Source organism: Caretta caretta, chromosome 14, assembly GCF_965140235.1.
Source record: "Caretta caretta isolate rCarCar2 chromosome 14, rCarCar1.hap1, whole genome shotgun sequence".
NCBI classification, from domain to species: Eukaryota; Metazoa; Chordata; order Testudines; family Cheloniidae; genus Caretta; species Caretta caretta.
In genome coordinates, this window is record NC_134219.1 from 31,847,259 (window position 1) to 31,872,725 (window position 25,467).

Here is a 25,467-nt window from a genome sequence, read left to right on the forward strand (position 1 = left end):
AAGTGTTGATCTTGTTCATTAAGGTCAGTGCTGTTATACTTCCAGATCCAGGATATGAGTAGCCCACCCACAGGGGCAACTTCCTCTCCCCACGCCCACCCTAAAGGGACTGGGCTATAAATCGTAAAGGACACCATGAGACACTGTCTGGAGCAAAGGTTCATCCACTCTGCCTAGGGAAAGGGCCTTACCTATTCCCTTGGGGAGCTAAGAAAATTTGCTACCCTCTCTAGGTATCAGGGCTACTACTAAGGCTCTGTTGCTGCCAATTATTCCCTTCTCCTTCCCCTGCAACACATATGCCCATATTCCTCCAGAACACAAGCTAGAACAGAAAGATTTTACAGGGGGCTTGTCTACCTGGTCAGTAAGCCAGAGTGTGACTGTAGCACATCAGCTGTTGAGCACTAACTGTCTGTGTGGACCCTGCTATCATGCACTGAAAGTTCTGTAGTGTGCTTTGAGGTACTGCTCTCAGTCACTTAGTGTGCAGAAGCAGGGTCTGCACACCTATTTAGAGCACGGTAAGGTGCTGTAGATTTACACCTTGACTTGCTGATGTGACCCAGTGACCGCTTGGTGTCAACTGGCAGAGGGCACAGAGTATACCTAGGGTTTTACAGGGATATTCTGGGTCAGAAATCTGCATAATTGCTCATCAGAGGGCAGCAGGTGAGGTCTCCACTGAAAACCAGTTACCCACTAGTCACTGTAACCCTTGTGAGATGTATGTGCGGACAGTATTTAAGAAGTTGTGTGTCTATACTGACAACTATGTGTAATTTACGGTCTTGGAGTTAGGGCAGGTCACCAGGAGGTGACATGTCTTGGACAGGCTCCTTTCAGGCAGGAGGTTACAGACACTTATCTCCCTCTGTGGTTATACATGCATTGTCTGCCTTGCAATGGAGGCCTATCTGCAGACTGAGCCAGGTGCCAGTCGAAAGGCTGCACAATCTAGGAGAGAGCAGAGGGGTGGCCTGTTTATGGGCAAAGACACAGAATGGTTAGCATATATCTGGGGGCACAAGGAAACACACAGGATCCTTCACCAAGGAGCCAAGCTAACCGCGTGTTTGTCCTAAGGAAAGAGGGTCACAGCCAACGTTCCCTCTAATTTTTTCCATCCATGTGCAGAATAAATTTTGTCATGTGCACCAAGATATGTGCGGATGTGCGTCACCAATAGAAACAAAAATCCTAGATAGAATATATATATTTTTAAAAGTTACCATAGGGATAATTACTCCAGCCAGGGCAAGTTAGGCATTTTAGAACTCACTACTCGAATAATTAAATTTAAGTGTAAGAGAGAGATAAAAATTATGAAATGCATAGACCAGTCAAAACCCTAAAATAACACACTTTGAAAGAATAAAATTACAGAGAATATATGTGCATTGCAGGAAGTATCAAGAAGTAACAATAATAATACAATATGTGTCGGGAGGTGAGTGTGAAAGAGAGAGAGAGACTGTGAGTGTGTGAGACAGACACAGAAACTGTCTGAGCTAGTTGCTGGGGAAATCTCAGAAACAGTGCAGGGTGAGCCAGGCTGTGTCCCTTCTTCCCTGCTCTGCAGAGATGGGGTACAGGGGCAGGGGAACACCCAAAAACCAGCACCCTCCTTCCCCCCACACAGCCAACAGGAGGATCCCAAGAGCAGTTGCAGGACAGAGCAACATGGAGGAGGGGCACCTGAACATATGCTGCTGGCTGTGCATGCTCTGCAAATCAGCTGGGCAGCGTTTGAATCTCTCCTGGGCGGCTGCGCAAGTACACAGCTTACAGAGAACACAGGTCACAGCCAGCCGGGCTGTGGGATGCTGAAAGGATTTTGAGTGAGCATCACTCTACAAGACATGAGAGCATCTAATTCATACAGGCTGTGGCTTTCAAAGGGACCCAAGAGAGTTAAACATCCAACTGCACTGACTGCAGTGTCTAGGCCCCTTACAAATTTCCAGTCTTAATCCCTCTGGTCCCCACTCTCCCCCTGTGAAATGGAGAAAGCCACCGACTCTCCATCTGTCTTCTCTTTTTAGATGGAAGTCACTTGGGAGCAGGGGCTGTCTCTTCCTGTGTGAATGTCGGTTCCCAGAGTGACAGGAAGGGGGTCGTTAGGGATTTGGCCTCAAACTCAGGAGATCTGGTTCAGTTTCTTGCTCTGCCAGACTTCCTGGGTGACCATGTGAGCGTCTAGACTAGACTATCTGTGCCTCAGTCCCCTATGCATATAACACATGTAATAGCAGCTCCCTCTTCCACAGGGGCAAAGGGATATGTTAAATACTGCGAGATGCTCAGACACGGTGGTAACGGGGACCCATATAAGTACCATTATGGCACAATCGGCCCTGATGCCCATTGGAGAGGGCAGGTGCTGTGGTAATTAAAAATCTGTTTCCTAAACCAGCCATAGTGGCATAAGGTTTACATGAATTCCTGCTTCCGAAGCATCTCTCCCTGCTCGTGTGTAATCCATCACCAGCTTTCTCCATCCCTGCGCTAGCTGTTGCAGGGCCCCAGGAACACGGAGGGTGAGACTAAGGGACCTCTCAATACCAACTCGTGAGGACACACAGGGTGCATAGGATTGTACAAGGATCCCCAGGGGCAGAGATCTGCATAACAGTTCACTGGCAGGTAGGTGTATGAGGGCTCTACCAAAGACCAGTAGGCTACTGGTCATCATCAGCATGAAACGTGTCTATGGATAATATCAGAGAAATTACATATCTTTATTGAAAAGTTATGTTTGTAGAGTCTTGGAGTTAAGGCAGGTCACCAGGGAGGAGACATACCTCAGAAATGTTCCTTTCAGACAGAAGCTAACTGTCACCTATCTCCCTGTCTGGCCATTTATGTATCATATGCCTCACACCGTATGGCTGTTTGCGTACTGAGCCAGGTGTGAAATGGAGCGATTGTGAAGTCTACGAGAGGGGAAATCCACAGGTAGAAAAAACAGCAGGGAGTGTCCTGTTTATGACTAAAGACAACAGACTGATATGGCTTATCTTGGAGTGCACAGAGATGCTCTGAATCCTTCAGCTAGGAGGCAAACTGTCACGCGCTTGTCTTATGAGAAAAGGATCACAGCCTGCCTGGCTGTAAAGTGCTGCAAGGACTTTGGGTGAGCTGTACTTTACTGGACAGGAGAGAATCGTGTTAATTAAGTAAGTCCCGGCTCTAGAAGGCATGTTTTGATTTGATTTTCTATGGAACCATTTGTTTCCAATATTTCTACTTGCTTTGACTTGGAAGCATCACAGCCATGCATTAACTGTCTAGAAAATCACCACCAACTCCCGCCTCCCCACACACCCATGTCCCTCCCCAACAAAAGCAGAACAGGAAGTCATTATTTAAGACTGTGAGCTCTTTGGAGTGAAGATTGTCTCTGTGATGGGTGCACCAGACCCTTCCAGGCCCCCTGCTAGAGGCCCCATAGGCCTACCACACCCCACCCCAGGAAAGGACCAGCAAAGGTGGGTCCTCCAGGCCTGCCTATAGAGGCCACAGAGAAGCAGCCAGTCAGAGCCCACCAGGCTCAGATAAAAGGAGCTGCAGGGGCTGAGTGGGGCAGTACCTGGCTGGGACCAGATGGGTGAAGACAGGGGCTCTGCTCTGGCCAGAGGACCTTGACAGGTTGCATTTACTGGAACTAGAGAGAGAGACTGAGACTGTAATTAGGGAGGTAAAGGGCCCAGGTGGGCAAAGGCCCAGGGAAAACAGGGAGCATAGAATCATAGAATATCAGAGTTGGAAGGGACCTCAGGAGGTCATCTAGTCCAACCCCCTGCTCAAAGCAGGACCAATCCCCAATTTTTGCCCCAGATCCCTAAACGGCCCCCTCAAGGATTGAACTCACAACCCTGGGCTTAGCAGTCCAATGCCCAAACCACTGAGCTATCCCTCCCCCCAGTAGTATGTAGCTGCTGTTTATAGGGTCCCTGGGTTGCCACCTGGAGTAGTGGGCAGCCTGGGTTCCCCCACCAGCCACTGGCAAAGTCGCCTAATCCAGGAGCAGGGGACAAGATTCTTTGAGAAGCCTCAGAGAAGGGCAGGATTGCAAGGGCCCAGAGAGGGGCTGAAGACATTCCCCCACCATCTAGGAGACCCGCTCTGCCCACACAGCATCCTGAACCAAAACCCAACTTTCCCCTCTCTTCTAATGTAGAGAGCTACCCCACAGAATACATTCAGACCATGAATCACATCCTCCACCCTCATTCTGCCCCAGAACCCAGCCCTTCTCCCTGCAAGGAACCATCATTTCAGAAGGCTCAGGCATGTCCAGGAAAAAACACCATGAACAGCACCCTCCTTCCACGAATTCAGCATGCTGGCATAGGAGGTGGCCCTGTAGGCATTAGCAACAACTGGACCCAGCCCCGTGACTCTGGTCCATGCCCCTCCTGGCTGGTGGAAGAGAATCGAGAACATCCGGGGCCTCCCGCTAACACAGCTGGCTGGGGCAGACCACAGGCAAGACAGAGAGAAAGCACATTTGAAAATCTGGCTGCTGGGGAGTTAGGCAGGGCTGAGGCATGAGACTCGTGTTCATCTGTCAGACGGCAGAGGGGTCAGAGGCACCAAAGGACAGAACATCCCCTAGGAAGGGGGGGAGGGATACAGGGAACCTGTCCCTCTTGAAAACCTCAGTTGTGGGAAGAGTAGCATGATTGTTATGTCCCTGAATTTCCTCTCCTAACAGGGTGTGTGTGGAGGTCACAGTCTTTCACAGACAGGAGCTTGGGATTATCGGGGCAGATCCCCCTGAGATCTGAGGGACCCATGAAGAACCCTGCACAGAATCTGACACCAATGCTTCTGAGACATACATACACACCAATTTTGAATGCCCGAGGAGGCACGAATCCTTACCCAGCGAGGTCACGGTCTCATAATTCTCCCGTATGACGTCCCTGTAGAGGGCTCTCTGACCCGGGTCCAGCAGAGCCCATTCCCCCTTGGTGAAATACACAGCCACCTCCTCAAAGGTCACCAGCTCCACTGCAGCCATGTCCCTTCCCTGTTACTCAGGAATGTGGGATAACCTGGACTGGGACCTATTCCGCAGCCTGTCAGGGCGAGAAGGGAAATTGGGGCCATTTCCAAAGGTGCTTCAATGCATTTCACACCCTGATTCCCACCAGACTCTTTCCCTGCAGCTCCACACTCTGCAGGGCTGGGGAGTTGCTTGAGTCTATTGTGTGTGGATTTCAACAGCTGCCTAAGTGCCTCACAAGAACCACAATACGCACCTGACCTACCAGCCTCCTGAAGAGGATATCCCAGCTGTAGTTCCCGAACAGGGATAGGTGCTGCCCTGCAGTCTGAACCCTATCTCTGAGAGAGAGCTGGGCTTTGGATACATCCCTGTCATCAGCATCTCCATGGGCTAGCTCAAGCAGCTGCTCACCTAGCATAGGGGCCTTTGTGGATCCCACTCCTAGGCCCCTATCTCTGCCCAGTCACTGTACAGGGAGCGTGGGCACCTCACTCCATTGTTACTCCAGTGACTGGCTACATGCCAGGAGGCCTTTATGATGCTCAGCGTTGCAACACCCCAGCCCCTTTGTGTATCTGGGCACAGGAAGTTACTGAGAAGATCTCTTGATTGCTCTTGGCCCCCACAATTTCAGAATCGAAAGAGCTACTTTGGGGATCCCCCTGACACTGTCCACAGGGCAGCACATTCCCCAGCAGTGCAGGGACTAGGCAAAGGCAAGAACTTGTTTTTCCTCTTCCTGCTCCTCACCTTGTCTCAGGTAAGTCAGTCTGCCCGGGGTGCTGCGTCTGCAGTGAATGGAACTGGGCAAGGCTGGGAGCTGGGAACCTCCCTCCCCCCTATTGCTCCTGCTGGCCTTGCCGGACTCTCCCCCCATCTCCCTCCCCTCCTCTCGGGCTGGGAGACTCGGTCCCTGGCCCGGCCCAGGCCGGTCGCTCTCCAGACGCTGGCTCGGCTCCTGCAGGCGCTCAGGGGAGCAGAGCGCGGGGTGGGGAGCAGCAGCTCCGGGACTCGCAGACCCCCGCCCCCCCGGGAGCAGAGCTGGGGCGAGGCGGGGCCGTTGGTGCAGAGTCACTTTCCTGCCCGGCCCCGGCCCTTCCCCCGGGTCTCTCCCCTCACCTGCAGGCTCCGGCTCAGGGGCTGGTTCCAGCCCCCGCAGAAAGTCCCCGCGGCTGGGCCCCGAGGGGCGCTGGGGAAGGGCTCTCCCCGCACACACCCCGCTGGGCAGCGGCAGCGGCTCAGCTTCGGCTCCCGGCTCACGATGGAGGCAGCGGCAGCGTCTGACCCGGGAAGTTCAGCCCCGGAAATGGCGGGCAGAGAGAAGCATAGAGAGCCACCAGCCCTCCCTTAGCAGCAGCCAGGGCCCTCTGGTGGCCACAGCTACTAAAAACCCCTCCCTGGTTCTCCTGGCGTAGGTCAATTAAAGATGGATGAAGCCAGATTCCTTCTCTCCTGCCTAGACAGACAGAAACCTCCAGCGCAAATGAACCAGACAGAGGCTAACCGAGCCCCAGGGGAATCATAGACTTTAAGGTAAGAAGGGACCATTATGATCCTTTAGTCTGATCTCCTGCACAACGCAGGCCACAGAATCTCACCCACCCATCCTGTAACAAACCCCTGACCTAGGTCTGAGCTACTGAAGTCCTCAAATCATGGTCTAAAGACTTCAAGGTGCAGCGAATCCTCCAGCAAGTGCCCCGTGCCCCATGCTGCAGAGGAAGATGAAAAACACCCAGGGCCTCTGCCAATCTGCCCCTGCTGCAGGACCGGGACCCACCAGCCCTGCAGCTATTTACATTGTGGTCCCAGAGGGAACAATCTACAGCCCTAAAGTTACCCCCTCTGTCTCCTGGAGTCTCCTCATCCCCACCTGCTGTGTCAGGGGAGAGGAGACACTGCTGCATGTCTAGGCTGCCCCTGAGGAGAACGGAGGTGCCAGGCAGGGAACTGGCTTGGAGGGGTGCTCTCACAGCAGCTGGGGATGGACTCACCCAGGCTGTCATGGTGGGTGGTTGAGAAGTGACGGGCCAAGGCCGTGAGGGCTGTTAAGGAGGTGGAGACAGCCCTGGGAGCTGCCGGTGTAGTGTAGTAAACTGCTCCTTGTAGGGTAGCAGTTACTGATACATTAGATTGTAAGAAACTGCTATTGTAGTACACTGCTACCTGATGTAGCAAATGCCTACAGGTAGCAGTTTCTTGCACTATAGTATATATGAAATTGAACTGGCCCCAGAGCTGGGGTGTAGTGGACAAAATGGCTTTGTTTTAGATCTCTGCTGCAGGGGGCTGATTACAAACCAAATGGCCAGATATCCATCTGGTGTAAATCCGCCCAGCTCTGCCAAGTCCACTGGAGTGATGGTCTATTTACACTATCTGGGATCTAGTGCCTCTGACTCAATGGAGTGACACAGCTTTATATACCCTCGGGTTCTGAGCCATTGGCTCCTATGAAGAGTGGCTAATGTACACCAGTTGGGAATCTGACCTCATTGGCTCCAGTGTAGCAACATCAATTTACACCAGGTGGGGATCTGCCCTCATTGATTCACATGGGAAGACACCAGTTTATAGTAGACAGGAATCATAGAAGATTAGGGTTGGAAGAGACCTTGGGAGGTCATCTAGTCCAACCCCTGCTCAAAGCAGGACCAGCACCAACTAAATCATCCCAGCCAGGGCTTTGTCAAGCCGGGCCTTAAAGACCTCTAAGGATGGAGATTCCACTACCTCCCTCGGTAACCCATTCCAGTGCTTCACCACCCTCCTAGTGAAATAGTGTTTCCTAATATCTAACCTAGTCCTCCCCCACTGCAACTTGAGACCATTGCTTCTTGTTCTGTCTTCTGCCGCCACTGAGAATAGCCAAGCACCATCCTCTTTGGAACCCCCCTTCAGGTAGTTGAAGGCTGCTATCAAATTCCCCCTCACTCTTCTCTTCTACAGACTAAACAAGCCCAGTTCCCTCAGCCTCTCCTTGTAAATCATGTGCCCCAGCCCCCTGATCATTTTCGTTGCCCTCTGCTGGACTCTCTCCAAATTTGTCCAAATCCTTTCCGTAGTGGGGGCCCAAAACTGGACACAGTACTCCAGATGAGGCCTCATCAGTGCCGAATAGAGGGGAACAATCACTTCCCTTTATTTGCTGGCAATGCTTCTACTAATGCAACTCAATATGCTGTTAGGCTTCTTGGCAACAAGAGCATACTGTTGACTCATATCCAGCTTCTCATCCACTTTAATCCCCAGGTCCTTTTCTACAGAACTGCTGCTTAGCCAGTCAGTTCCCAGCCTGTAACAGTGTATGGGATTCTTCCGTCCTAATTGCAGGACTCTGCACTTGTCCTTGTTGAACCTCATCAGATTTCTTTTGGCTCAATCCTCCAATTTGTCTAGGTCACTCTGGACCCTATCCCTACCCTCCAGTGTATCTACTTCTCCCCGCAGTTTAGTGTCATTTGCGAACTTGCTGAGGGTGCAATCCATCCCATCATCCAGATCATTAATAAAGATGTTGAACAAAACCGGCCCCAGGACCGACCCTTGAGGCACTCCACTTGATACTGGCTGCCAACTAGACATTGAGCCATTGATCACTACCTGTTGAACCCGACAATCTAGCCAGCTTTCTATCCACCTTATAGTCCGTTCATCCAATCCATACTTTTTTAACTTGCTGGCAAGGATACTGTGGAAGACCGTATCAAAAGCTTTGCTAAAGTCGAGATATATGTGATATATAAAGTCAAGATATAGCAAGATCTGCGAGTGTTGGCTTTAATGGATCTACAGCAATTTACACCAGCTGAGGATCCAGTCCAACAAATTTTGGGGCAAGTCAGGAGGAGTGATGATGAGAAATTAAAAAAGGGGGAAATGAGGCTCATTGTTATTCATTACTGTTATCCTTTACACTGCGGTAGTGTCCAAATAGCCCAGCAGTATCAGGGCCCCATTGTGCTGAGCTTTTGAACTGAATGAGAGTTGGGCTGATTAGGGGTCATCTCGAAAGGATCTTGAGGGTGTTTGTTTTGTTTGTGGGTTGGGTATTTTTCTGGTCAGGTTGTCAGCAGGGATTGAAGCAGGATCCCTGTATTATAAAGCATGAGTGTCTACTGCTTGGGCTATGTATTCTCTATTGACCTCTCACAACACACACAAATTCTACAGGTTTATCATAGTTATCATGGATACGCTTTTGTTCTTGTAGTACGTGTAAGAGGGAGGAGGGTTGTAAACATTTTTTATTTTGAATAAGCGGTCGCCAACCTGAAAAGTTGAGAAACTTTGGCCTATAGGATCCTGCTGGGGAGTGGGGTCTGGGGCTTGCCCCGCTTTCACGCTCCAGCCGGGGAGTGGGGTCAGAGGCTGCTCTGCGCACCGCAGCTCCTGGAAGCAGCGGCATGTCTCCCCTCTGGCTCCTATGTTTAGGGCCAGCTGGGGCGCTCCGCGTGCTGCCCTGTCCGCAGGTGCCAACCCTGCAGCTCCCATTGGCTGGAAACTGCAGCAAATGGGAGCTGCAGGGGCGGTGCCTGAGGATGGGGCCGCGCGCAGAGCCGCCTGGCCATGCCAAAGCCGGAGGGGGGACATACTGCTGCTTCCAGGAGCTGCTTGAGGTAAGTGCTACCCAGAGCCTGCACCCCTGATCTCCACCATGCCTCTGACCCAGCCCTGATCCCCCTCCTGCCCTCTGAACCCCTCAGTCCCAGCCTGGAGCACCCTCCTCCACCCCAAACACCTCATCCCTAGCCCCGCCCCAGAACCTGCAGCCCCAGCCGAAGCCCTCACCCCCCCCGTACTCCAACCCTCTGCCCCAGCCTGGGGCCCCCTCCCGCACCCTGAACTCCTCTTTTCTGGCCCCACCCAAGAGCCCTCAATCCCTCCTGAACCCCAATCCAAATTTTGTGAGCATTCATGGCCCACCATACAATTTCCATACCAGATTTATTTCTAAATTTGCAGTATTTTTATCCTGTTGCACAAATGTATTCTTTGTGATCAAATGTTATTAAGACGTATAGATTTCTCAGACTGCTCTCAAAACATCTGCAGTTTAATTTGATGCACCAATGAGCACTGATTTCTGCAATTGCTGTTTTGCCCTTCTATCTAGTGCCTCTATCTTTGACACATCACCACTTGTGCATAGAAATGACTTCCCAAATTTTCATGAGGAGTACTGCACTTTCTTCTGTGAAATCCCTCTGAAAGGCCACATTCTATAGTATTTTTACTAAACTTATTTACAGTATTAGACAGCCCCAAGAATTCAAAAATCATCAGTCATGCATTAAAAGTATGATATTTTAAAAAAGAAATACATTTGGGTTCTATTTGTTTGTGTTTTTGTGTTTATAGGGTATATTAGCTTAATATTTTCCAGCTTTTTTCCTTAACCAGGAAGGCTAGAGTCCTTTTAATGAAAGCTGCAATTATCATAGAATCATAGAATATCAGGGTTGGAAGGGACCTCAGGAGGTCATCTAGTCCAACCCCCTGCTCAAAGCAGAACCCATCCCCAACTAAATCATCCCAGCCAGGGCTTTCTCAAGCCTGACCTTAAAAACTTCTAAGGAAGGAGATTCTACCACCTCCCTAGGTAACGCATTCCAGTGTTTCACCACCCTCTAGTGAAAAAGTTTTTCCTAATATCCAACCTAAACCTTCCCCACTGCAACTTGAGACCATTACTTCTTGTTCTGCCATCTTCTACCACTGAGAATAGTCTAGAACCATCCTCTTTGGAACCACCTCTCAGGTAGTTGAAAGCAGCTATCAAATCCCCCCTCATTCTTCTCTTCTGCAGACTAAACAATCCCAGTTCCCTCAGCCTCTCCTCATAAGTCATGTGTTCCAGACCCCTAATCATTTTTGTTGCCCTTCGCTGGACTCTCTCCAATTTTTCCACATCCTTCTTGTAGTGTGGGGCCCAAAACTGGACACAGTACTCCAGATGAGGCCTCACCAATGTCAAATAGAGGGGAACGATCACGTCCCTTGATCTGCTGGCTATGCCCCTACTTATACATCCCAAAATGCCATTGGCCTTCTTGGCAACAAGGGCACACTGTTGACTCATATCCAGCTTCTCGTCCACTGTCACCCCAGGTCCTTTTCCGCAGAACTGCTGCCTAGCCATTCGGTCCCTAGTCTGTAGTGGTGCATTGGATTCTTCCGTCCTAAGTGCAGGACCCTGCACTTATCCTTGTTGAACCTCATCAGATTTCTTTTGTCCCAATCCTCCAATTTGTCTAGGTCCCTCTGTATCCTATCCCTACCTGCCACCGTATCTACCACTCCTCCTAGTTTAGTATCATCCGCAAATTTGCTGAGAGTGCAATCCACACCATCTTCCAGATCATTTATGAAGATTTATGAAGATATTGAACAAAACCGGCCCCAGGACTGACCCTTGGGGCACTCCACTTGATACTGGCTGCCATCTAGACAATTATCAATCAATCCCTTGATTCCAGAAGCTTGTGCCTTCAGATAAATACCAAACATTGCCATTGCCATGATAAAATAATGAGAGTTGGCGACACAGGATATATGTATTTGACTACCTAGAAACACACAGCATTGGTATGAATAGGAAATGTTTGTTTAAATTATTTCTAGATAGAGGCCTTCATTTGCAAACATTGATCGGGTGCTACTTCTCCCAAAGAATGATTTGATACCATTTTGGATTTCTAAGTATATTGTGTCACCACTATTACCTATTACTGTTTGCCAGAAGCTGGGAATGGGTGACGGAATGGATCACTTGATGATTACCTGTTCTGTTCATTCCCTCTGGGGCACCTGGCATTGGCCACTGTCAGAAGACAGGACACTGGGCTAGATGGACCTTTGGTCTGACCCAGTATGGCTGCTCTTATGTTGACCAACCAAACTTGTAATCTCATCACAAAAAGATATCACGTTAGTCTGACAGGATTTATTTACCATAAACTCACGTTGATTTGCATTAATTACATTACCCTCCTTTAGATCTTTATTAACTGAGTCTCTTATCAGCTGCTCCATTATCTTGCCCAGGATCATAGTTAGAATGACAGATCTATAATTACCCAGGTCATCCTGTTTATCCTGTTTAAAAATTGTTGCAACCTTGGCTGTCTGCCAGGCTTCTGGAACTTTCCCAGTGCTCCAAGGCTTATTGAAAAATCAGCATTAAAAGTCCAGCAAGCTTCTCAGCCATCTCTTCTAAAACTCTTGGGTGCAAGTTACCTGGACCTGCTGATTTAAAAATGTATCACTTTAGTAGCTTCTGTTTAACGTCCTCCAGAAATACTAGTGGAATGAAAAATGTGTTGTCACCACCATATGATGACGTTTTTTTCCTCAAATACAGAACAGAAATATTTATTGAACATATCTGCTTTTTCTGCATTATTATTGATAATTCTGCCATTTCCATCTACTAATGCACCAATACCTTTCTCATGATTCTTTTTGTTTCTAATATTTTTTTTTAAAAGCTCCTTCTTGACTCTAATGACTCTAGATTTCTCCTTATGTCCCTTGGCTTCCTTTTTTAATTTTTTTAGAATTCCTAACTTCTGCTTTATATGTATGACTATCAACTTCCCCTTTTCTCCATTTGTTTTATATATATATATATATAATTTTTTGCAGCGGCCTTCACTTCCGCATTAAACCAAGTTGTTTTTTTAACCAGTGTGGCCTTCTGCCTTGATTGTAGGATTGTGGCTTTTTGGACACCTAGTAAGATGTTTTTAAATGATCTGCAAATATCATTCAAATTTTTCTGATTACATTCTTCCTCCCAGCTGATCTGGATCATAATTGTTTTCAGCTTTGCAAAATTGGCCCTATTAAACTACCAAGTATAGATCTCACTGGTCTGGACTTTATTCTACTTCCTTGTTATAAATGTGATCAAGCCATGATCACTGGTGCCTAAGTTTCCATTGACTTTTAGTTCTGTGATCAGTTTCTCTTTATCAGTTAAGACAAGGTCTGATAAAAAAATCCCCTATGTTGATTACAACACTATTTTGCTTAGGAAATTGCCATCTATTACATTTAGAAATTCCCAGGGATTTAGCAGTGCTTAATTTTTGCCAGGGCTGAGCCTTGGCACCTCTGGTGGCAGTTCATAGCTCCAGCACCTCTGGGTTTGCTGCATCACTTATTAATGTAAAAATATTGCCTGAGCCCTGGCACCTCTTTCATTACGAATTAAACACTGTGTTTTAGTACTGAAAGCATGGGACCTACAGAATATGTCACTCAAACTGAAATCCCTCATGATCACACAGGTTTTTTTCCCTACACATTGTAGATAGGTGTGTAACCCTTCTGCCAAGGCACCAGCAGGGGACAGGTCCTTATTTCAGGGGATTCTCTTCAATTTTGTCTCAAGCTCCCACCCAGTAATCTAGAAACCTCTAATCACTCGGGTACCTTTGCCGGGCAAATCTGTTCCTATTTGCAAGCACAGAGATTTAAAACAAATAAAATTCAAAAAAGAACTAGATAAATTCATGGAGGATAGTGTGACATTGCACTTCATATGATTTTATGAAAATATGCTAATAAGTGTGAATATAATGTAACTGGAATATGCTTCATGCAAAAGGTCTCTTATAAGGTATCATTATAAAGCTTATAATATACTGAGTGTGGTCATCCTATTTGTATGAATGTATCATTCTTGTATCTAAAACTAGAAATATGAAATATAACTCTGGGGTCCTATTGTACTTATGCAAAGTGTGGGCCATTAATAGTGGTTTAGAATCTTGATGGCTTCCATCGACTAGGACAATTGACTGTAGATGACTCTGTTTACTTGCAAGCCTTCCTGTGAGTCAAGCTGGGAAGAATGAAGGTTTGGGGTCTCACAGGACATGTGACCATGTCACCTGGTACTGAAGTCCATCTTAAATCTGGTGCTTTTCCATTTAGAAAGAGATGTGGGGACCCAGAGAGACAAAAGATTCCAACCTTGTGCCAAAGCTATAAAAGGGGGTGGAACAGAACAAAGTGGGCTGCGATCATGAGAAATCCCCTAGCTACCACCTGAGCTGGAACAAGGACTGTACTAGGGGAAAGGATTGGGCCCAGACTAGAAAGGAGTCTAGTCTGTGAAAGAAGCTTACTGGAACATCTCTGAGGGTGAGATTTATCTGTAATCAGTTTCTTACTGTATTAGGCTTAGACTTGCGTGTTTTTCTTTTATTTTTCTTGGTAATTTACTTTGTTCTGTCTGTTATTACTTGGGTCCACTTAAATCTGACTTTTTATACTTAATAAAATCGCTTTTTGCTTATTAATTGACTCAGAGTAAGTAATTAATTCCTGGGGGAGCAAACAGCTGTGCATATCTCTCTGTCAGTGTTATAGAGGGCGGACAATCTATGAGTTTACCCTGTATACGCTTTCTACAGAGTAAAATGGATTTATTTAGGGTTTGGATCCCATTGGGAACTGGGTATCTGGGTGCTAGTGACAGGAGCACTTCTTAAGCTGTTTTCGGTTAAGTCTGCAGCTTGTGGGGGACATGGTTCAGACCTGGATCTGTGTTTGTAGCAGGCTAGCGTGTCTGCCTCAACAAGACAGGGTACTGAAGTCCCAAGCTGTCAGGGAAAACTGGTTCAGAGGTAGTCTCAGCACATCAGGTGGCAGTCCCAGGGCGTCTTCTGTGACCCAGCCCATCACAGATAGGTCCATCAATGGCTATTAGCCAGGATGGGCAGGGATGGTGTTTCTAACCTCTGTTTGCCAGAAGCTGGGAATGGGAGATAGGGAGTGGATCACTTGATGATTACCTGTTCTGTTCATTCCCACACCTGGCATTGGCCACTGTCGAAAGAGAGGATACTGGGCTACAAGGACCTTTGGTCTGACCCAGTATGGCCATTCTTATGGTCTTAACTTTATTGGGGGGGCCAGGGAAGGGCCAGGTTAAACTAGGACAAATATTTACAGTTTAACACCTTTCACCACCATTTACCTCATGGTGCATAAGTCTTAGTCCCAAACAATTGGACCCTGAATGGCTGATGCAGTTTGTTCTGCCATCCCAGCCTTCAACTCTCAGTTCATGGGTCCCCAACTTCCTCCCTCATTGTTGGTGGTTCCCAGAGTCCAGGTAAACCTGTCCTGCTATAGCAGCAGTTCTCAATCAGCAGCCCAATTAGCACAGAGCTGTGGCCCAGCTGTGTGCTAAAAAAAATGTCAAAATTTCCCATGCTGGTCTGATAAGGGGTGGGGCTGGCTGAGCAGGAGAGAGAATAAGGCAGCCTGCTGGAGTGATGCTGCCAGCAGGGGGCTGGTGAGTTCTGCAGGGAGTGGGTCTGTGGGCAGGTTGGGGAGGGCACTGGGATCTAGAGTTTTGCTGGGGTGCTGCAGAACCCCCAGGTTTTAGGTGGGGCTCTGCTCCAGAGGTTGGGTTCAGCTGCCCAGCCCCATGTGGGGGGGTCAGATCTGGCTGTGGGCTGCCTGGCCCCTCACAGTGGTGTCCCGGGGTCTTGCTCCCGGCCCTGCACTGAGAGGTCCAGGACCAGCTGCCGGCTGCACAGCCCTGCACTTCAGGGTCTCGGGTCCTGCTGCCCGGCCCCACATCTTGGGATCCTGGGCTCCTGCTGCCTGGCCTCGCACAGCAAGGTCCTGGGCTCTGGCTGCCTGGCCACACTGTGGTTCTCAGCCTGCAGCCCATGTAACACATTGTGGGCCGCATATGCAGCCCCCAGTGATAAACAGGTTGAGAACCACTGTGCTATAGTGAGTTCAGAAGCTGGGACAAAGTCACTAGGCTGACACAGATGGTTGCTGTGAATTCCTGCTCCCTGTGTCATTCACACAACTGCTCTCTGCCACAAGCTAAGGCCTGTGGGTGAATCCAATGACTGCCTTGCTTTGGCAGCTGCTCAGACATCCAGAACTGCGGCTAGGCTCCCACCTCTGCTTGCCAGTGTCGAGACAACTGGAATCTCTGGTGACTTCTACCCATGTGAAGCAATTACACCTCTTAGCTCAGCTTTCCAGATGCAAGGAGACCAGTAGCCTTAGGACCACAGTAGAGACTTTACCACCCAAAGAGCTATTCCCAGTGACAAACATCAGTATCCATCAGGGTGACCATACTCAGTCATTCTCCAGCCTTTGCCCAGGTGGGTTCTCAACAGCATACTCTCAACTATATGGACCCCAAGTACAAAACTTAGTCAAATTATACCCCAATGTCCCCAAACTATCTGCAGTTAATATGCAAATGAGGTACTGCCTCACTCAGTCCACTGCACTTGCTCCCTGGCAGATGCCAGCAGAGAGCTCACTCAGTTACCTCCCTTCTCTTATAGGCTTGAGGCCCCAGGACTTAGAAATGTGTGAGAAGCCAGTCATCCTGTTCTCTATTGTGATGTGGTGGTCTGTAGCAGACACCAACTAGTATCCCATCTTGTGCTTGATCTGCTCGGACACCGATCCATAAACAGCTCAACATCATTTTCTTCCAAGTTATCAGTGACTTGGAAACAAGTAATGTTATTTTTGACATAGGATGCCAAGTTCCCCCCTACACACACACTTTTTGCCCACTTGCTCCTTCCCAGAGAGGGTATAATAATTGACTGTAACATTCCAATAGTGCAAATTATCTCACCAAGTTTCCATAATACCAACTAGATCAAAGTTATACTCATAAATGAGCAATTCTAATTACTCTTGGTTTGTTACCCAGGCTCCTAGCATTGGTTTATAGGCAATATGAGTCAGTGTGCCCCCTTCCTCCCACCCTTGTAAGTCTTTTATGTGGGGTCATGGAAAACCTGTTAAAGCATTTTAAATTTAAAGGAATTAACAGATGTTCCCCACCCCGCACTCACACTTTCTTTTATTCCCTTTCCTTTACTTACTTAGGCCTGGTCTACACTACAAGTTTATGTCGTATTTAGAAGCGTTACATTGAATTAACCCTGCCCCCGTCCATACAACAAAGCCATTTTTTTCGACATAAAGGGCTCTTAAAACCGATTTCTGTACTCCTCCCCAATGAGGGGATTAGCACTGAAATCAACATTGCCATTTCAAGTTAGGATTAGTGTGGACGCAATTCGAAGATATTAGCCTCTGGGAGCTATCCCACAGTACACCATTGTGACCGCTCTGGACAGCACTCTGAACTCGGATACACTGGCCAGGTGTACAGGAAAAGCCCCGGGAACTTTGGAATCTCATTTCCTGTTTAGCCAGGCAAGCTCATCAGCAGAGGTGACCATGATGGAGTCCCAGAATCGAAAAAGAGCTCCAGCGTGGACCGAACGGGAGGTACTGGATCTGATCGCTGTATGGGGAGATGAATCCATGCTATCACAACTACGTTCTAAAAGACGAAATGCCAAAACATTTCAAAAAATCTCCGAGGCCATGAGGGACAGAGGCTACAGCAGGGACGCAACACAGTGCCGCGTGAAACTTAAGGAGCTCAGACAAGCATAACAGAAAACCAAAGAATCAAATGGATGCTCCAGGACAGAGCCCCAGACATGCCACTTCTACGCTGAGCTGCATGCAATTCTAGGGGGGGCCGCCACCACTACTCCACCCCTGTCCGTGGACTCCGATGATGGGGTACTCTCCGCCATGCCTGAGGATTTTGTGGACGGGAAAGATGAGGAGGAGGAGGACGAGCTTGGGGAGAGCACACAGCACACCGTTCTCCCCGACAGCCAGGATCTTTTTCTCACCCTGACTGAAATACCCTCCCAATCCAACAAAGCCGGAGAAGGGACCTCTGGTAAGTGTACCTTTTTAAATATAATACACATTATAAAAGCAAGTGTTTTTTAATGATTAAGTAGCCCAGAGAATTGGATGGGGTTTGGGATTAGTTTGGTTTCTGCTGCTGCACGTTAACAGGAAAACCGCAGCACTAAATGGCCAACTCAACGTGCTTTGCTTGGTATGGGAGAGGAGGGCACTGCTGTTATGAAGATTGCAGAAGCCGAAAGACTATGGCTTACCATGGCCGCCTGCAAGCCGAATTCTGTTGCCTGGCACTGCATGTGTGATCTCTAACACCAAAGCCACAGGCACTCAATATAAGATGCAAAATGCGACCTTGTACCAAAATCACATGTGCTATGTAATGTGAATAGTGTTGTTCACCGTGAAAGAGTATAGCCATTGTTCTGTAAAATGCTCTTTTTAAATACTTCACTCCCATTTTTTCCTCCAGCAGCTGCAAATGTTTCAAGCCTCCCTCCTCCATCCCAAAGGCTATCTCAGATAAGGCGGAGAGAAAAACGCATGCGAGATGAAATGTTCTCTGAGATCATGCAGTCGTCCGGCACTGACAGAGCTCAGCAGAATGTGTGGAGGGACACAATAGCAGAGTACAGGAAAGTGGCCGATGAATGTGAGGAGAGGTGGCGGCAGGAAGATCAGAGGAGGCATGAGGCAACCCTGGGGTACTGTGAGATCAAACGGACATCTGTCCAGTTCATGAACGGCAGCAGGATCACAGACTGCTGCTGCAGCCCCTGCTTAACCGCCCTCCCTCCTCCCCAAGTTCCATCGTCCTCACCCAGACGCCCAAGAACGTGGTGGGGGGGAAGGCTCTGGGCACCCAACCACTCCACCCCAGTGGACAGCCCAAGCAACAGAAGGCTGTCATTCAAGAAGTTTTAAAGTGGCCTTTTCCTTCCGTCCTCCCACACCCCACCCAGGCTACCTTGTGAGTTATCTTCCTATTTTTATAATCAATTAATAAAGAATACATGGTTTTTAAATGATAGTGACTTTATTTCCTTTGCAAGTGTAAGCAGAGTCAGGATGAGCTCCACCCTGACATCTGGTGGTGAGGTGTGGCAAGTTGTGGAAAAGAACTTCACGGGCCGATCTCATTTGCATAGGCTCACCCACCCCCGCTAGAATGAGGCCATAGCTGCCCAAATGATCACTTTGGCTGCTGTGGGATCCCCAGTGTCTCTGTTATTGGGGCAGGAAGAATAAATTGTTATTACCCTGATTATGGGAATCAAGGACAGTAGAACTGTACTTGGCCTTTTGTTATGATGGAGGGATTCACCATCAACTAAGTAGCACTCGCTAGGCAAGGGACATGGGTTCCAAAACTCTGTGAATGGAGAGAGGCTGGGGACAGGTTGTCATAAATATAAAGGGAAGGGTAAACCCCTTTGAAATCCCTCCTGGCCAGGGGAAAGCTCCTCTCACCTGTAAAGGGTTAAAAAGCTAAAGGTAACCTCGCTGGCACCTGACCAAAATGACCAATGAGGAGACAAGATACTTTCAAAAGCTGGGAGGAGGGAGAGAAACAAAGGGTCTGTGTCTATCTGTATGCTGGGTCTTTGCCGGGGATAGACCAGGAATGGAGTCTTAGAACTTTTAGTAAGTAATCTAGCTAGGTATGTGTTAGATTATGATTTCTTTAAATGGCTGAGAAAAGAATTGTGCTGAATAGAATAACTATTTCTATCTGTGTATCTTTTTTGTAACTTAAGGTTTTGCCTAGAGGGGTTCTCTATGTTTTGGAATCTAATTACCCTGTAAGATATCTACCATCCTGATTTTACAGGGGGGATTTCTTTATTTCTATTTACTTCTATTTTTTATTAAAAGTCTTCTTGTAAAAAACTGAACGCTTTTTCATTGTTCTCAGATCCAAGGGTTCGGGTCTGTGGTCACCTATGCAAATTGGTGAGGCTTTTTATCCAACATTTCCCAAGAAAGGGGGGGTGCAAGTGTTGGGAGGATTGTTCATTGTTCTTAAGATCCAAGGGTCTGGGTCTGTAGTCACCTAGGCAAATTGGTGAGGCTTTTTACCAAACCTTGTCCAGGAAGTGGGGTGCAAGGTTTTGGGAAGTATTTTGGGGGGAAGGACGCGTCCAAACAGCTCTTCCCCAGTAACCAGTATTAGTTTGGTGGTGGTAGCGGCCAGTCCAAGGACAACGGGGGGAATATTTTGTACCTTGGGGAAGTTTTGACCTAAGCTGGTAAAGATAAGCTTAGGAGGTTTTTCATGCAGGTCCCCACATCTGTACCCTAGAGTTCAGAGTGGGGGAGGAACCTTGACACAGGTATTAGTACTTGGTGGTATACACCCACCCCCCTCTGGTAAGGGCCTTACATGCTAATTGCACTTCCTCCTCTCTCTACTGTGGAATATCAGAGCTAATTTTGATTCCATTAGGAGTCTAGTTACAGGCTGCTGAGCTGAATTCACTTGGGGCTAATGGTGCACCAGCACTGAGGCTCCTCTACTACAAGCTGAAATCACAAAAGAGCTGAAATCACTGAGTGTTGTGTTAAGTAGTGGGGGAGCCTGAAGCTATATGGTGGAGCAGTTTGTGGGATGGTGAGCAGAGCGGCTGGTGGAGCAGAGTGGTTTGCGGGATGGCTGGCAGAGCATTGCAGTTTTTGGGATGGCGAGCGGAGCGGCTGCAGAACATTGCAGTTTGCAGGATGGCGAGCAGAGTGGAGCGGCTGGTGGAGCAGAGCAGTTTGCGGGACAGCGAGCAGAGCAGAGCGGCTGGTGGAGCAGAGCAGTTTGTCGGATGCCTAGAGCAGCTCATGGGGCGGCTGGCAGAGCGGAGCCCCATGGAGAGGTGGGGCCATCAGATTTGGACCACATAAGGTGCCCCTTAACCCCCCTCCTCCCCCCCCATCTCCACCCAGGTTGGGAGGTAAAACTCTGCAGATAAACTTTTGAACTCTGGGGCTGCCCTGACCAAGGACAGAGACTTTTGGGTTGTGGAACTTTGGGTGATTTTGGGTTGCTGGACTCAAGAACCAAAGGGAAAGGACATGCCCCTTTTTTTGCTTGGGGTGGGTTTTAATCATGGGTTGTGTTATGAATCCTGTTGGTGGTGTTTCCCCCAACATAATGCCACATTGTTTCTCTCTGTTATTAAAAGGCTTTTGCTACACTCAGACTATGTGCTTGCAAGAGGGGAGGCGCCCAGCGCGGGTGGTATATATTTGTCCCAGGTCACTGGGTGGGGGATCAAGCCGGTTTTGCATTGTGTTATTGGAATGGAACCCCTAGATACTGAACCCTTGTTGCTGCCAACTCTGACGGGCAGAAGGGTTACACAAGCAAGCTGTGATCAAAGCGGGGAGGGCGGGTGGCTGACAGAGAATTTAGAGGCAACTAAGGGGGCAGGTTTTCATCAAGGAGAAACAAATAGAAGTGTCACACAGTACCCTGGCCAGTCATGAAACTGGTTTTCAAAGCTTCTCTGATGCGCAGCACTTCCTGCTGTGCTCTTCTAACTGCCCTGGTGTCTAACTGCGCGTATTCAGCGGCCAGGCAATTTGCCTCAACCTCCCACCCCGCCATAAACATCTCCCCCTTACTTTCACAGAGATTGTGGAGCACACAGCAAGCAGCAATAACAATGGGAATATTGGTTTCGCTGAGTTCTGACGGAGTCAGTAAACTGCGCCAGAGACCCTTTAAATGTCCAAATGCACATTCTACCACCATTCTCCACTTGATCAGCCTATAGTTGAACAGCTCCTTACTACTGTCCAGGGTGCCTGTGTACAGCTTCATAAGCCAGGGCATTAAGGGGTAGGCTGGGTCCCCAAGGATAACTATAGGCATTTCAACATCCCCAACTGTTATTTTCTGGTCTGGAAAGTAAGTCCCTTGCTGCAGCTGTTCATACAGACCAGAGTTCCTGAAGATGTGAGCGTCATGTACCTTTCCCGGCCATCCCACGTTGATGTTGGTGAAACATCTCTTGTAATCCACCAATGCTTGCAGCACCATTGAAAAGTACCCTTTTTGGTTTATGTACTGGCTGCCTTGGTGGTCCGCTCCCAAGACAGGGATATGTGTTCTATCGCCCCACCACAGTTAGGGAATCCCATTGCAGCAAAGCCATCCACTATGACCTGCATATTTCCCAGAGTCACTACCCTTGATAGCAGCAGCTCAGTGACTGCATTGGCTACTTGGATCACAGCAGCCCCCACAGTAGATTTGCCGACTCCAAATTGATTTCCAACTGACTGGTAGCTGTCTGGCATTTCAAACTTCCAGATGGCTCTTGCCACTCGCTTGTGAACTGTGAGGACTGCTCTCATCTTGGTATTCTTGCGCTTCACGGCAGGGGAAAGCAAGTCACAAAATTCCATGAAAGTGCCCTTACGCATGTGAAAGTTTCGCAGCCACTGAGAATCATCCCAGATCCGCAATACTATGCGGTCCCACCACTCTGTGCTTGTTTCCCAGACCCAGAATCCGTGTTCCACGGCATGAGCCTGCCCCAGTAACACCATGATCTCCAAATTGCTGGGGACAGCAGCAGTTTGAGAGAAATCAGTGTTCATGTCCTCATCACTGCGCTGCCATCACCTCCTCGCATGGTTTTTCAGGTGCTGGTTCTGCATAAACTGCACGATAATGTGCGAGGTGTTTACAATGGTCATAACTGCTGCAGTGAGCTGAACGGGCTCCATGCTTGCTGTGCTATGGCGTCTTCTCAGGCAATCCAGGGAAAAGGGCGCGAAATGATTGTCTGCTGTTGCTCTGACGGAGGGAGGGGCAACTGACAACATGGCTTACAGGTTTGGCTTACAGGGAATTAAAATCAACAAAGGGGGTGGCTTTGCATCAAGGAGAAACAGAATGGCCCCCTCAAGGATAGAACTCAAAACCCTGGGTTTAGCAGGCCCTTGATTTCATGGAGGGAGGGAGGAGAAAATGAATACAAAACAAATCTGGTCTATTTCTTGTTTTGATCCACTTCATCTATCTTTATACATCTTGCTGGCAGCAGATGGTGCAGTACAACTGCTGGCCATCATCATCTCCTGGGTGCTCGGCAGAAGACGGTGCAGTAGGACTGCCGGCAGGACTGAATCGCCATGAGACAAAAACTTAAAAGGGAAATGACCTGGCTGAGTCACTCCCATGTTTGCCCAGGCACCCCTGACCGACCTCACCGAGGTCGGCTAAAAGAGCACCCTGGAGTACGGCAACGATAGCTACCAGTCATACTGCACTGTCTGCTGCCAAAAGGCAATGAGCTGCTGCTGTGTAGCAATGCAGTACCACGTCTGCCAGCACCCAGGAGACATACAGTGACAGTGAGCTGAGCGGGCTCTATGCTTGCTGTGGTATGGCATCTGCATGGGTAACCCAGGAAAAAAGGCACGAAACGATTGTCTGCCATTGCTTTCACAGAGGGAGAGAGGGAAGAGGGGGCCTGACGATATGTACCCAGAACCATCCGCGACAACATTTTTGCCCCATCAGACATTGGGATTTCTACCTAGAAATCAAATGGGTGGCAGAGACTGTGGGAACTGTGAGATAGTTACCCACAGTGCAACGCTCCGGAAGTCGACGGTTGCCTCGGTACTGTGGACACACTCCGCAGACTAAATGCACTTAGAGCATTTGTGTGGGGACACACACAATCGACTGTATAAAAATGCTTTCTGCAAAACCAAATTCTATAAATTCGACCTAATTTTGTAGCGTAGACATGGCCTTAGACCTGCTCTATTTGGGGAATTTTTTTCAGATTAACTTTGGGGGTGGCATAAACTGCCTTGTGTCCACACACAAAATTCTCCCCTCCTCAATTTCTCTAACATTTTACTCCACATTAATTAATCCATTTTGGAAGATCTAGTTAATTCAGTCAGATTCATGTGGATGTATCCTTAATTCAGAATAACTACTCTTCTTCTAGCCGTCCTCCCACTGCTATCCCACATTGCACTGCTTCACACTTGGATCGGACTGTCTGTTTACGTGTGTGCTCTCTATTGTGCTGGGTTCATCATAACCCAACATCACCTTCCCATTTAAATGCTGGCAAGCAGGCAGGTCCCGTCATCCCACCCACCCATGAGATTCAAGCTTGTGAGTTCACACACCTAGTGTCACATGCCCATTACAGACAATCATCAAGTGATCCATCCCCTGTCATCCAGTCCCAACTTCTTGTGAACAGAGGCTAGGGACACCCAGAGCATGGGGTTTCATCCCTGACCATCTTAGCTAATAGCCATTGATGGACCTAATCTCCATCAATTTATTTAGTTCTTTTTTGAACCCTGTTTACTTCTGGCCTTTATAACAAGTTCCACAGGTTGATTGTGCGTTGTGTGAGGTACTTCCTTTTGCTTGTTTTAAACCTGCTGCCTATTAATGTCTTTGGGTGATCCCTAGTTCTGGTGTTATGAGAAGGAGTAAATAATACTTCCTTATTCACTTTCTTCACACCAGTCACAATTTTGTAGACCTCTATCATATTCCCTATTAGTCATCTCTTTTCCAAGATGAACAGGCCCAGTCTTTTTAATCTCTCCTCATATGGAAGCTGTTCCATACTCTTAAGCATTTTTGTTGCCCTTCTTTGTACCTCTTCCAATTCTAATATCTTTTTGGAGATGGGGTGACTAGACCTGCACATAGTATTCACGGTGTGGGCATACCATACACTGTGGGGTGTCAGGGAGCTAGTACGCAGCCAACCGCCAGCAAGTCTCTCTCTCTCACTGATGCAGAAGGTTAACAAAATGACTCTCAGTACTGGGCCCTCTGAGAGACCATCACACCCACAGAATGTCTCCAGCTAAATGACAAAAAAGCCTGCTTTGGGAGCTTGCCACTGGGCTAATCAGAAGGTGCTTCTCTACCCCCAGGATTTTTGCAGACTTCTACATCATAGAATACTAAACTGCATCACATTTCACATTATTCAGCATCATATATTAAAATATAAATTAAAGCTAAAATATCTATCAAATGGGATATGTATGCAGATTTCTTTATTAAACTTTTTACCATATCTATGTACATTTAATCATTTTTGTTTTTAAATTCTGGACCAGGATTAAAATTTCCTCTTTCTACACCAGTCTTTAAAAACTGGCAAGACACCCCAATGGACTTACATGCCCAAACTGTATTCCAATTTCCCTTTATTCTACTTACTCAAAGTAACATATTTCTTGGCAACTTTTTATATTTATTAGAAATTAGCACCTTTTAGCTTAAGCTGTACTAGAAACTCTTAATTTTAATGAAGTCTTGCCCAAATGAATTGCTCAGCATACACAAGTGCAAACAAACAAAAATTGTAAAAATAGTTCACACGGACATCATTTGTAAATTATGAAGGAAGTTTAGGTTGCAGGGAATAGCAGTATCACACAAACCCCTCCTTTCCAGCAGGATTTGACAATGTATGTCCTTCCTCAACACACACATCTGTAGCACCATCATCCCCTCTTGCCCCCATCTCTGTTACCTTGAAAACAGATTTAGGGTACTCCCAGAATAAGCTCACCTATTGTCCCCTCCCGAGTTCATCAAGAGTTCCCTAAAAACAATTCAATATTAACCAATCTGTTTTCCTAAGGTATGGGTCTCCAGGGGAGCTAGGAAATACGTGGAGGACACAGATACATGATTGACACAAGCAGTA

General features: G+C 47.9%; 1 long non-coding RNA gene across 1 annotated transcript; it reads left to right on the forward strand.

The window, feature by feature from the left end:
* Window positions 1-6,426: 6,426 nt before the first annotated feature.
* Window positions 6,427-19,528, forward strand: LOC125629175 (uncharacterized). Its single transcript, XR_012665024.1, has 3 exons — window positions 6,427-6,550; window positions 16,916-17,792; window positions 18,234-19,528. It is a non-coding gene; the product is annotated as an uncharacterized LOC125629175 (long non-coding RNA).
* The last annotated feature ends 5,939 nt before the right edge of the window (window positions 19,529-25,467 follow it).